The sequence below is a fragment of the Lutra lutra genome, chromosome 10, assembly GCF_902655055.1.
Source record: "Lutra lutra chromosome 10, mLutLut1.2, whole genome shotgun sequence".
NCBI classification, from domain to species: Eukaryota; Metazoa; Chordata; class Mammalia; order Carnivora; family Mustelidae; genus Lutra; species Lutra lutra.
The window spans coordinates 37,394,030-37,406,974 of record NC_062287.1 but is presented as its reverse complement, the minus strand read 5'-3'; the positions used below and the strand labels follow the sequence as shown (position 1 = coordinate 37,406,974).

Genomic DNA, 12,945 nt, shown 5'->3' with positions numbered 1-12,945 from the left:
CACCGATGAGACAGAGTTGGCTCAGCTAGGGAGCACTCATTGCTCTTTTAAACTCCACGGCACCAGGGGATGAAGTCACCTTTCTTCTTTTAAAACCAACAGATTGGCCCTGTAAGTCCCTGTCCCTTCTGTTAGAACGTGGTGTTTTTTCCTCCTCCCGGTCACCAGGACCTTCTCCCAGGTAAGGAAGCTCTGCTTTTGTGGGTTTCCATCTGGAGAAGCTTGCTTTGAGGGGGATTTTGCAGGACATCTCTGGTAGAATGGGAGGCAGGTCGAGGGACACGCTGGCTGAGGAGGAGGGCTGGGTCCCCGCCAACTGGTGTCCACCCTGTAGGCCGGTAGACTCTGAGCTGGGCCAGCAGAACCCCCACTCAGCTCCAAGCTGCAGGGGCTGGTTCTCATGGGCGGGGGGGGGGGGGCATGGAAATCGAATCTGGGCTTGGTTTCAGGTTCCTGTTGTATAACCAGCATGCGGGTGAAGCGGCAATGAGTGGTCTCCTCTGGGCTGGGGCCGTCCGTCCTGACAACTGGTTTTGTGTTTGGCTTTGTGACCCCCCCCCACCCCCCAGGAGGGTCTCGTGATAAAAGCTGATGTGCAGAAAAGCAACAGCTCTCTGGAGAGCCTTCCTTTGCCAGAGTATAGCAGGAAACAAAGGGGCCCCAGCTCCCTGTTGTAACATGCAGGGACCTTGTGTAAACAATGGCTGAGCTGCTGTGTGGTGCAGAAGGGTAGGAATGCATCTCAGCGCCCGGTCATAGGAATTCGTAGGAAGGGAGCATGAGAGTTGGGGTGCACGTCTGCGGGTAGACCTGTGGTCCTAGGGACTTACTGGAAGCTCCCTGCTACACTTTCGATGAGTTATAACAGGCTCTGTCACTGATTGAATCTCATAGCTCTTACTGGCTCTGGAAGTCTCAATAAAGACATCTTGGTCATGACGGAGGCAACTGTGGGGTGATAGGTGGCTTTTGGAGAGAGAGCTGAACCATACCATGGAGTGAAAACATTGAGAATCACGGAGTCCTTTTACTCCTTGACACAGAACCCTGCCACACAGGGTATGGGGGCGTTCATCTCTAACCTTTGAAGGGAGCGAAGAATCTCATTTCAATGAGATGCTTGTTTTGTTTTAAATGCAATTGCCTACTGGCTGTCAGCTCTGGCTTACAGGTTCGCCTCAAACTTGGCATGTCCAGAATTCATCCTGACCTGAAATCTGCTCCCCTTTCTGTGTACCCCAGCTCAGCAAAAAGCTGCTGGTTTTCCATGACAGATTTCTGAACTTCATGGTGGACCCCTCCTCCATCCTTGCATTCCTACATCTAGTTTGCCAACACATCCAGCAGATTCTGCCTCCAGGTTGCCTCTCAAAGCCATCCATTCTCCCACCTCCATGGCTGTTTTCCCCATTCAAGCCAGGATCACCTCCTTCTAGGAACATGGAGGCCTCTCCTCCAGGCTTTCCGTCTCTTCTCCCCTTTCCAGTGCAGCCAGCATGATTCTGCCATGGTCAGTCGGCACCTGCAGAGTCCAGTCCATCCCTAATCTGGTGATTCTGCCTCCTTACTATCCCTCAAAAATGTTCACATCTTGCTCACTGCCACTCCCTTGGTCTGACCCACCAACACCCTTCCCTGAGTTATCACGGTGGCCTCTTAACTTGACCTCCCTCCTGTCAGGCTCACTCTTATCTCAGTAGAAGACGTTTTTCACTTCCTGTGTTTCCAAGCTTTTAAAGGACATGTTGTACAAGAGCAGAACTGAAACACTTACTACTCTCTCGGGGGTTTGGAAGCATCAAGACTGTTATGACTTCTGTAGATATTTCAAGAGGGGAGGCAGAGGGAATGGGGAAAGGCGGGGGGGGGGGGGGTGTATACTACAGCAGGGAGATGGCCTGAGGGATATGTCGAGCTCACGCTTGGGAACCGTGCAGGTCTACAGCTGAATCCCAGCTCCTCTTCGTAGCGTGGCCTTGACCAAACAGGAAAGCCTTTTTTTTTTTTTTTTTAAGGTTTATTTATTTATTTATTTGTCAGAGAGAGAGGGAGAGAGAGCGAGCACAGGCAGACAGAATGGCAGGCAGAGGCAGAGGGACAAGCAGGCTCCCTGACGAGCAAGGAGCCTGATGCGGGACTCGATCCCAGGACGCTGGGATCATGACCTGAGCCGAAGGCAGCTGCTTAACCAACTGAGCCACCCAGGCGTCCCCAGGAAAGCCTTCTTGAGACTCGTTTTCCTCAGCTGTGAGACGGAATGGAAGTAATAATGCCGACGTTGCTAGATGAATCTAACAGTTAGACGGGAAGGCTCTCTGAAACCCAGCAATTAAGAATTTTTAGTTCCTTTTCTGCTTTCCATTCCTTTTAAGGCTTATAATCTCTAAGTATCATGTATCTTTGAGGTATCTGTGCGTGTGTGAGTATGTGTGTGTGTGTGTATAATTATCTGCTTTGGGCACAGTAGAAAAAAGGAATGGCAAAGAAATACATGAGAACTCTCTTAAAAGAATTTGCAGTTTGCTTAGGGAGGCAAAGCAGCCCTCAGTGGTATAAAAACAGCTATAAAATAAGCATTCTGCGATCGTCATGCATCTAGTACCGGGTGAGGACATAAGCAGGGAGGGCTTGTGCCAACAGGTCCGTGAATACCTGTAGACAGAGTGTAAGTAGGTCTGTATCCAGCAATTTTCAATTTCGGTTTGTTGGGGACTTTAGAATCATCGAACTCTGATGCTGAAGCAGAACTTCCCAGAAGACTTTGTCCTTTTAGGGTGACTTAAGGACACCCCAATTAAGTGCTGTGCAGTGTGTGAAGTGGCTTTACTCATTCATTTATTCGTCCAGCATTGGTGTGCGCACCGACTCTGTGCCGGGTCCTGTGCTGTGCAATTGCTTTGCAACCCTTCCGTGGGACACGGAGGATAATTCTCCTGTTGAATCACAACTAGCCTCGGGGAATCATTGGACCAATAAAATAAGAAGAAAGTGACATTGGGGATAGCCATGGCTAGGTTCTAAGAAGCTTTGCAACTTCCTGCTGGGGGTTCTTGGCTTACTCCCTCTGGGGGAAGCCAGCATCGTGTAAAGTCATGGGCTGGCAACCTGGCTCTTGCGGAGGTGGGTGGGGGGGGATCCCTGATGTGTAGGGTTTGGCAGTTTTCATAGTATAAGTACTCCCTCCCACCATGGCTGATTTCAGGCTACCAAAGGGAGAGCGCTGAATGCGGGGTTGGAAAGAGAGACACAGAATTGGCTTTTACAAGTGGGGACAGTCCAGCCCCGGGGGCATGCCTGCTAATTCCTCGGAGACTATCATGCTGCCAGAAAGCCAACTAGGTGGACAGGCTACATGAAGAGAAGCCCAAACAGCCCCAGATTTTCCAACCATTTTCCAACCATTTTCCAACCATTTCCAGCCTGGATTGAGGCTCCAGGAATGAAGCCTTCAGAGGAGTCCAGACCTGGCCACTAGGGAAGGGCTGCATAGGAAGGACCCTGACTGGCAAATGCTCAGCTCAGCTCGGTCAACCCATAGAGCCCCATCATCTAAGTTCAGAGGTGGTTGTCTCGCAGCAAAAGCTAACTGGAACAAGCTGGCCGTCTTGTTTCTGCAGAAGTCAGCCTGGATGGAACCCCCAAGGGAGTGTGCAGGAGTAGAGGGGTCTCTCCAGAGAATTCTCTGTGCATAGTCTCGGGCCTCAGATCACCAATTACACAATGTCTTAGTTAAAAAGATCCGAGGAAGAGACTCAACCACTTCACCAACTAGTTTTACCGTTGTAACTAAATCAGTGAAAAACAATTCTCTTAGACGCATACATGCGCGTGCGCATGCACGTGCACACACATTTCTCTCAGCTGCTTCTGTCACTGCCCAAAGCTCTGCTGGAAGATCACTACCTGCTCCTCGGACTCTGCTTCATCCTCTGCGTGCGATCTGGGAGCAGGGGGAAGGGGACAGAGCAGAACAATGAGAAGTCAAGGAAATGCCCAATCCTGAGGTCTGCTGGAAAACCACTGAGACGCCTAGAAAAGACCAGCAAAAAGGAATTAAAACAGGAGGCTTGGGGAAGACACATGCATGAGTGGTTAAAGCATGAATTTTGCTATCAGATGACTTGGATTCCAATCTGAATTCTGACCTGGGAAAGCATCTTGACATCTCCATTCTCAGCCTCTCCATCTTTAAAATCTGGATAATAATGCCATCTCACAATGTTCTCGTGAAGATTAAATGCGATGATGTCTGTAGAAACCTAAAGACGTGCTGAATGTGCAGCAGTTAACAGTAGTAGGAGTGATAGTGTTGGAGTCACACAGGTGGCATTGTTGTGACAAGTTTCAAAGCCACAGCCTCCTTGGTAAGCCCTGTACTTCGGTCCATCAGTCACACAACAGGTGCCCAGGGTAAGTATTCAATAAATACTCAAATCAGACTGAATATCTATTTTTGGAATACTCTACCACCATTTTTCTTGCTTTTTTAAAAAATTTCTTTATCTATTTGAGAGAGAGAGAAAGAGAGAGAGAACAAGTGGGGGGAGGGTCAGAGGGACAAGCAGACTTCCTTCTGAGCACAGAGCCCACCGCAGGACTTGATCCCAGGACCCTGAGATCATGACCTGACCCCAAGGCAGACACTTAACAGACAGCCACCCAGGTGCCCTGACCATTTTTTCTTATCGTCCGCCAGATAAACTTCCAAGGACTTAAAAAGCATTAGTATGCATTTTTTTTTCTCCTTTAAGGGTGAAGTAGGAACCAAGACCGTATTTTCTCATTTCTTGTGAGTCCTCTTCATACCTTCTGCTGTGTAATAGGTAGTTGAGTCGTTCAGTGCTCACAGTGCTCAGTACATTTTAACTGTTATTATTTTTAAAATTCTATTTAAGGACAAAATTAAATTGGGTGACTTATGCTGGGATCCTGAACCCAGCATACTCCAGAAATCTTAAGGTTACCGTTTCTAGATGCCACCACTTTGGTAGAACAGTCAGGGTGTTGGATAGCATGATTTTTAAGAGCAAAATCTGAGTGTTAAGTCCTCGTGCTTTATTTATACTTGGTGAATAAGAGTTACTAAAACTTTAATCTATGCGCTGATGTTAGGCGGACTTGTCTCATGAAATTTATGGTTAGTTCAGTCATGTGGATTTTTTAAACAAAGAATAATGCAAACATTCTGTTAAAGAATAGCTGAATTGTGTGTTTTTTTAAAAACTTGTCTTATGAAATATTTATAGATTCGTGAGTGTGTGCCTGCTTGGGCCAGCCTCCCCCAGTGTTAATGTTTTGAATAACTGTAGCATAATGTCAAAACTAGGTAGCTGACATCAGCACAGTCCAGAAACTTTACCAATTAGATCTTATCATAGGTTTTTATCAGCTATGCATGTGCTCATTTGTGTGCATGTATATAATTACATGTAATTTTTGTCATGTTAATTTCATTAACTACCTCAGCAGTTGAGATACAAAACTGTACCGTCACCACAAGGCTCTTTTCTTACAACTCCTTTGAATCCACCTCCCACCCCTAGTCCTTTGAAGCCCTTAATCTGTTGTCCATCTCTGCCATTTTATTTCAGGAGCATTACATAAATAGAATCATGCGGTGTTTAAAGATTTTTTATTTATTTATTTGAGAGAGAGTGTGAGCAGGAGTAGGGGAGGGGCAAAGAGAGAGGGGGGATCAGGCTCCCCGCTGAGCAGAAAAAGGAATGCTTTATCCCAGGACCCTGGGATCATGACCTGAGCTGAAGGCAGCTGCTTAGCCGACTGAGCCGCCCCAGGCACCCCAGAATCATGCAGTGTTTACATGCATGAGATTGACTGTTTCCACTCTGCATAAGGTCTCTGAGATCCATCCAGGTTGTTACACCGATAGCTGGTTCTTTTTTATTGCTGAGTCGTATTCTACAGTACAGATGTACCACAGTTTGTTTAATCATTCACCCACCAGAGGACATTAGGGTTGTTTCCAGCTTGGGGCCATTACCCATAAAGCTGATATGAGCCATCTATGTGCAAGTTTCTGCCTGAATGTAAATTGTCATTTCTCTGGGATAAAAGCCTGAGAGTGTAGTACCCAGGTCTTAGGGGTAAGTCCATTTCTAGTTTGAAAATGAACTGCCAAATTGTTTTCTAGAGTGACCATGGCCTCTTGCGTTACCACTGGCAATGTGTGAGTAATGGAGTTTTTCTGCATTTTCGTCAGCATTTGGTGTTAGCACTATGTTTAAGCTGCTCTAATAGGTCAGTAATGATATCTCATTGTCATTTTAATTTGCATTCTCAAATGGGTAATGGTGTTGAACATCTTTTCATGTGCTTATTTGCCATCTGTGTATCTACTTCAGGGAAATGTCTATGAATGTTTTATGTTCATTTTCTAATTGGATTGTTTTTACACTGTTGAGTTTTGTGAGTTCTTTATATATTCTAGAGACATGTCCTTTTCCAGATGTGCAGTTTACAAATATTTCCTCTCTCTCTGTAAATAGGATTTTTCATAGAGCAAAAGTTTTTAACTTTGACGAAAGCCAACTTATTAATTTTTCCTTTTGTGGATTATTCTTTTAGTGCAAAGTATAAGAACTTTTGCCTGCTCCTAGTCCTCAAAAATTTTATCCTATCTTTTTCTGAAGCTTTATAGTTTTATATTTAAGGCCATAATCTGTTTTAAGATAATTTTTTGTATAAAGTGTCAGGTTTGTGTTGAAGCATGGTACCCAACCCAAACACTATACAGAAAAAGACCGGTATATTTAAATACAGAAAATGTGCAACATATAGTTGAAAACCGTATAAATGACATCAAAATTCAAATGGCAGACAGAAAAGTTATTTGCAGTACCTATGTAACATAGTAGAATATTGTTTCCTAAATACAAATTTCCTAAAATTTAAATAGTATATCAAATAAGAAAGAAAGTAAACACGGACCAAATACATGAACGTGCTGGTCAGAAGAGAAGAAATGCAGATGGCCAATAAACTTAAGAGGGGATGATAAGCCCCCAATTGAAGGGGCACACGTTAAAAATGAGAGGACTTGCTTCTTTTTATTACAAAAGAATTACAAAATTAACGTGCATCGTTATAATATAAAAATATTAAATTCATAATATAAAAAATATAAAAAACATAAAACATATATAACGTTAAATGAACGTCTCCTTCAAAGTCTCATCATACCCTCCCAAGCCTGAAATCGTTCTTTCTTCTTTCCCTAGAAATAATCTCTATGAAAAGTTTACTATTCCTTCCAGCTCTTTATGTGATTAGAAATGTGCATGTGTGTGCAAGTGTGTGTGTATGTGTTTCCTTCTTATACAAATTGGATCCTCTTTACAAATGGTTTTGTACCTGGCTGTCTACAGTTGACATCATCATCATGACTTTTCATATCGACTATCAGAGTCACCTTATTTGTTTAAATGGTTGCATAGGATTTACAGTGTAGCTACACCTTATTTCATTTAACTCTTTATTGAGAGACGTTATAGTGTTTCTCTTTTTCTTTCGTTACTAGGAATGCTGCATTACAGAGATCATGGGGTTCACTTCTTTACATCTGTATTCTGTAGGATAGATACTTAGAAGTGAAACTGCTGGATCAAAGGACACATGAACTTTCATTACAGAATATGCCAAATCGCCATTTCAAAAGTTCTCTCCATTTATTCTTCTACCAAAATGGGAGCATACCTATTTCTTCAAAAAGTCACCATCTCTTGAGATTAACCAGTGCTTTAGAACACTTGGACAATGTGATGAGTGAAAAAAGTCAGCATTGTTTTAATCTGCATCCTGAGGTTGAATGTGTTTTTATATGTGTATAGTTAAGTCTGTTTCTCTGTTAATCGTCAGTTTATAGCTTTGCCTGTCTCTGTTGATTGTCATTTCCTTATTGCTGTGTGAAACTCTTTTATAGTCTGGATATTAATCTTTTTATACATGCGGTAAATATTGTCTTCCTTCATTTGTTTTTATTGTACTTTTCTTTGTTGTGTCTTTCTTTCTAGAGAAGTTTTTATTTTATGTAGTGCAATCTGTCTATCCTTTATTTTAGGACTTCTAAATTTCATACATTAGCAAAGTTTTCCCACTCCAGGATAAAATTATTTCTCCTAATATGCTTAGGGATTTTCTTTTATTGTTTAGATCTTTTATTTTATTTTGATCTTGAATTTATACACCCTGTGAAATAGGAGTCCACCTTAAAAAATGGCCAATTAACCCCATACTCTCTATTGAATAGTCTATCTTTTCCCCACTGACTCGAAATGCTGATTTTCCCATATGCCAAATCAATTTCATTGATTACTTTTGAAACTTCTTAATCTATGCAAATAAATAATTTACCCCACCAACAAAATCATGTTGTTTTAGTTACTTTAGCTTTATAATTTGTTGTATTACGGAAAGTAGGTACCTTCTCAAATCCTGTCATTATTTTTCCTTATCAATAGTTTCTGTGTTAATAAGCAAGATAGATTAGTAGAGGAAAAAGGCAGCCACCATAAGAAAAGACATGTGTGTATTTGTGTATGCATGCAAGTGAGTATGCATGTATATTAACATATTCATAAAAATATATGTATACACACATATGTATATATATGTGTACACATAGATATATATATACACACACACACAAAGTAGGTATTTGCATAGGCACAGATAACTCCTGGAGAGGCACACTAGATCCTGTAATAATTACCTCTAGGGAGTGGAACTATTGGGGAGTCTACTGATGAGTGAGATTTACTTTTCACTTTGTATCATTCCTTACTTTTTATGCATCCTTGAAAAAATTTGCATTTCCTTCATAAATAAGAACAGTATATGATTTTCTCTGCCAGAAACCCAAGCCTGAATAAGGGCATATTCTGTGTGTGAGTGTTTCTCAATCAGAGCTCCACATACGAATGACCTGGGGAGTTTTTTAAAAAGTACAGATGTTTAGGGACCTGCCCCCAGAGGTTCTGTTTTCATAGCTCTGGGAGAGAGCCTGGGCATCAACATATTTTAACAGGACCCCCAGGTGGTGCTGATACTCAGTCACAGTTGAGAACCATTGCTGTAGATGATATGAGGCCTCAAAGTGTCCCCAGAAGGCCACCATGAAGAGGTCTTTTTCAGAATATAATTACTTGGGAATGCAACCCAAAGTAATCCATCACTTCTCTGTCAGGCTAAGTGTTGGCATGAGACCAAGTGCAAACAAGTGTGGAGGGGAGTGGTGGAAAAGAGCTTTGCTTAAATGTGTGTGAAAGCATCCATCTCTGTGGTAGGCCTTTTTGTTGCAAGGTTTAGACTCCTTCAGGCTTTCTTGACACGTAAGAGATTCTTTTAAAATCATTATGACCATAAAAGATACAAGAGTCTCATGGAAACTCAAAAACAAAGCAAAACAAAACAAAAAACCCACAACAGCTGTGCCTTAGGAACCCAGAGTGTGGTTGGTTCTGGAAGGTTCCAAGAGAGCTCCAGGAGCCAGGGTTCCTTGGAGACCCTCCCATAGGAGACTTTCAAAATACTTTCATCTGGAGAATTGCTTTGTTAAAATGAGATGGCTTTTGGAAGCCAAATCTGGGAAACAGATCAAAGAGGAAATTGAAGAAGCCTAAGGATTGACTGGAAACCCAATATTGCCGTAGCTCCGCGTCTTCCTCGGATGCTTTTCCCCCGTCCCTTGGCTGATTCTGCCTCTGTGTTCCCGACGGAGGATCTGACCCAGCTCGCCCGCAATGGTCTGTCCCTGGTTGGACGGGCTTTTTCACACCAGATGACCACAGAGAAGGATGGAATGGCTGATGGAGTCGTGTGCCCGCCCACCCCTGCTCACCAGAGCCAGAGAGGGCATGGAGAGGAAAAGTGAGTGCGTGAGAGTTTCCCTTAGAGTGGGAGAGTGCAGAGAACATGGATCATGATTCCCCTGTATAGGCCAAGCACTAAGTGAGTGCTCCATGAAGGCTGGATCGGAGGATGGAGCTGCGTCAATTCAAGCCAATGTGCTAAGGGGCAAGGTCAGGAATGGGTCTGTGGCCCTTGCACTCTGAATATCCCTAAAGGTCTTTTTTAGCTCTACTTATTTGGGCTTTTATTTTTTTATTTTTTTATTCTTTTTTTAAAAGATTTTATTTATTTATTTGTCAGAGAGAGTGAGCACAGGCAGACAGAGTGGCAAGCAGAGGCAGAGGGAGAAGCAGGCTCCCTGCTTAGCAAGGAGCCCGATGTGGGACTCGATCCCAGGATGCTGGGATCATGACCTGAGCTGAAGGCAGCCGCCTATCCAACTGAGCCACCCAGGCGTCCCTTATTTGGGCTTTTAAAAGGTCTTAACAGCCCAGGAATTCAGGAGAATGGAATTTATTTTCCCTTGGAATTAGATCTGTGCCCTAGGGGGAGGCAGAGCCCTCCAGGGGTGGCTTGTGCCAAGTCTGAAGCCTTGGTATGAAAAAAAGAAATCCAATGTTGTCATTAGTATTTTGTTATATGGAAGACATGGTGTTTTGTTTTGTTTTTTAAGATTTTATTTATTTATTTATTTGAGAGAGAAGAACAGAGATAGCAAGAGAGAGCTCTAGCAGGGTGAGAGAAGGAGAAGCAGGATCCCCCCTGAAGAGGGAGCCTGACGCAGGGCTCCATCCCAGGACCCCCAGATCATTACCTGAGCCAAAGGCAGACACTCAACCGACTGAGCCACCCAGGCATCCCAATGGGTTACTTCTTGAAATACTATTTTGAATATAGTGGATTAAATATTATTAAAATTAATTTTACCTGTCTTATTACTTTGTTTTAAAAGTGGCTATTAGAAAAAAGTTTTCAATTATACATGTGGCTCATGTTTTCTTTCTCACAGACAGTTGGATTAGATGGTGACTCCAAGGGGCAGCTGGGTGGCTCGGGCAGTTAAAGTGTTGTCCTTTGGCTCAGGCAGTTAAGTGTCATCCTTTGGCTCGGGTCATGACCCTGAGGTCCTGGGATAGAGGCCTGCATTAGGCTCCCTGACAAGCCTGCTGCTTCCCCTGCTTGTGCTCTCTCTCTCTCTCTCCCTGTCAAATAAATAAATAAAATCTTTTAAAAAAATAAAAATAAAAAGATGGTGACTCTGACATTTCCCCCTTGCACAGGCATGTAAAGATCTGTATATGAAAGACGTACCTTTGCGGTGGGGTCCCCTCTAATACCCTGTTTTCAGAGCTGTGGCAGTTTGGTTCATCATCAGAGCTGTGGTAATCTGTCTTTTTCTGGCTTTTTGTCCCTGTCTTATAGACTGCAACCCAATTCCTGCTCTCAAATATAACCACTTAATCCTGTCCTATGGTTTCCCAATATCCCACATCCAGGTGGCATTGTTTATGGCTCTGCCTGGGCGAGTCCTTATGGACTCTTTCTCTGCGTCTCTGCCTCGCTTGCTCCTTCCTGCCTCATTGTCCCCCTTCCTTTCTGGGTCCAGCACACAGCAGATGTCTCACACATGCACTCTCAGGCACTTTTCACACGCGTCTTTTTCCTGCAAGTGCGTTCCAGCCAGCCGCCTGGATTTGGGGACAGATGACTGCTTCCTAATGGCCCATCACAATTCATCCTGTTTCCCCCAGGAATGAAGTTTGCAGATGGGACTGAGTCACTTCTGGAAGTGTATCTGCTTCAGGAATTTATAATGATTTTAATAAAACCAACTACTGTCATCATTTATTGAGTTGTATTACCAGCCAGGATCTATGGTAGGTATATTGCAAATACATCTCATTTAATCCCTACAACAACCCCACAAAGCTGTGCTGCGATTCCTTAATAGGGCTGGGGAAAATGAGGCTCAACAAAATTGTATACCTTGCTCTCTGATCACTGTTAGGAAATGGGGGACCTGGGATTTAGATCTACGTCTGTCCCCAAAGTCTTAGTTCTTATCCCCAATTTAGACTGTAAAGATATACTGCCTCCCACAAACGATGCCACCTCCCAAGCTGGGCAACTACCAGTTGGAATTCTATGGTGCTTAGCAGGTGATATCTCTAAGCAAATTTGTTGAATGATGACAGTGCTATGTGTTTGCGTACTGTTTGGTGACTGTCGAGTTGACATACGAGTTTCACAAAACCTTGTGAAAACTAGAATAATGGGATCTATGAAGCCTATTTCACACACTAGGGAAACTGAGCTCCAGGGGGATGAAGTGGTTTGTCCAGGGTCACTAAGTGAAGAAACAAACCCAAGTTATGTGAGAACCCAATTTTCATGAAAGATTTATTTTCGATTTTCCTACTCTATCAGGAGATACTTGGGCATTGTGCTGCCTGAATGGCAGAATATGGGGACAAACCTTTTGTTGTGATTGCTGATAGAAACCTGAGTTATGTGAAGGGTTTGCAGGCACAGACTCATTGGAGTCTCCCAGCGTAGGTATGCCAATGTCATTCACCCAACGAGCATTGCCTGACCCCATGTCTGGCCAGGCATGGGGCTACTGGGTGGATGGTAGCAATGGAAGGGGCATAAGACATGACTTTGTCCTAAGGAAACCATTTCTTGCTGGACATGGCAATTATCTTGTAAAGAGAGTATTATCATCCACGGAAAAGCATTGTCTAAATGGAATATAAAAAGTTCTGCAAAGCACAAAAGGAGGAGGAAATAACTTTGCCTGGGAAGGTTTCCTGGTAGAAGGGACTTGTGAGTTTGGTCTCAATGGACTGACTTTAGAGATGAAAAGCCTGAGTCACTAAGAGTTCTGCAAAGAGCCTCATAATGTTATAACTTCATTAGGCTTCCTAAAAATATGCTTGTTGCCATAGCTCCTTAGAGAGTAGTAGCATAAATTATTTATTGGAGTACTTAAAATATTAACACCAGTAAATTCCATGATACAGTCACAAATACTCTGCCTAGTTGGATGAGCCAATTTGAAATAATGGTTTTTACGGT

At 43.3% G+C, this 12,945-nt stretch overlaps 1 protein-coding gene across 14 annotated transcripts in view; it reads left to right on the top strand.

Moving 5' to 3' along the window:
• Nucleotides 1-12,945, top strand: part of AMOTL1 (angiomotin like 1) — a 160,180-nt gene that overhangs the window by 7,472 nt on the left and 139,763 nt on the right. For 5 of the 14 annotated variants that reach the window (XM_047747340.1, XM_047747351.1, XM_047747348.1 and 2 more), the window contains exon 3: nt 103-181. The exons of 6 other annotated variants lie outside the window; for them this stretch is intronic. The gene's annotated coding sequence lies outside the window, so the exon portion shown is untranslated. Of the gene's footprint in view, nt 1-50; nt 182-4,389; nt 4,411-12,945 lie in introns of those variants that run through there. 3 more of the 14 variants (XM_047747346.1, XM_047747342.1, XM_047747347.1) reach the window with 3 other exon arrangements.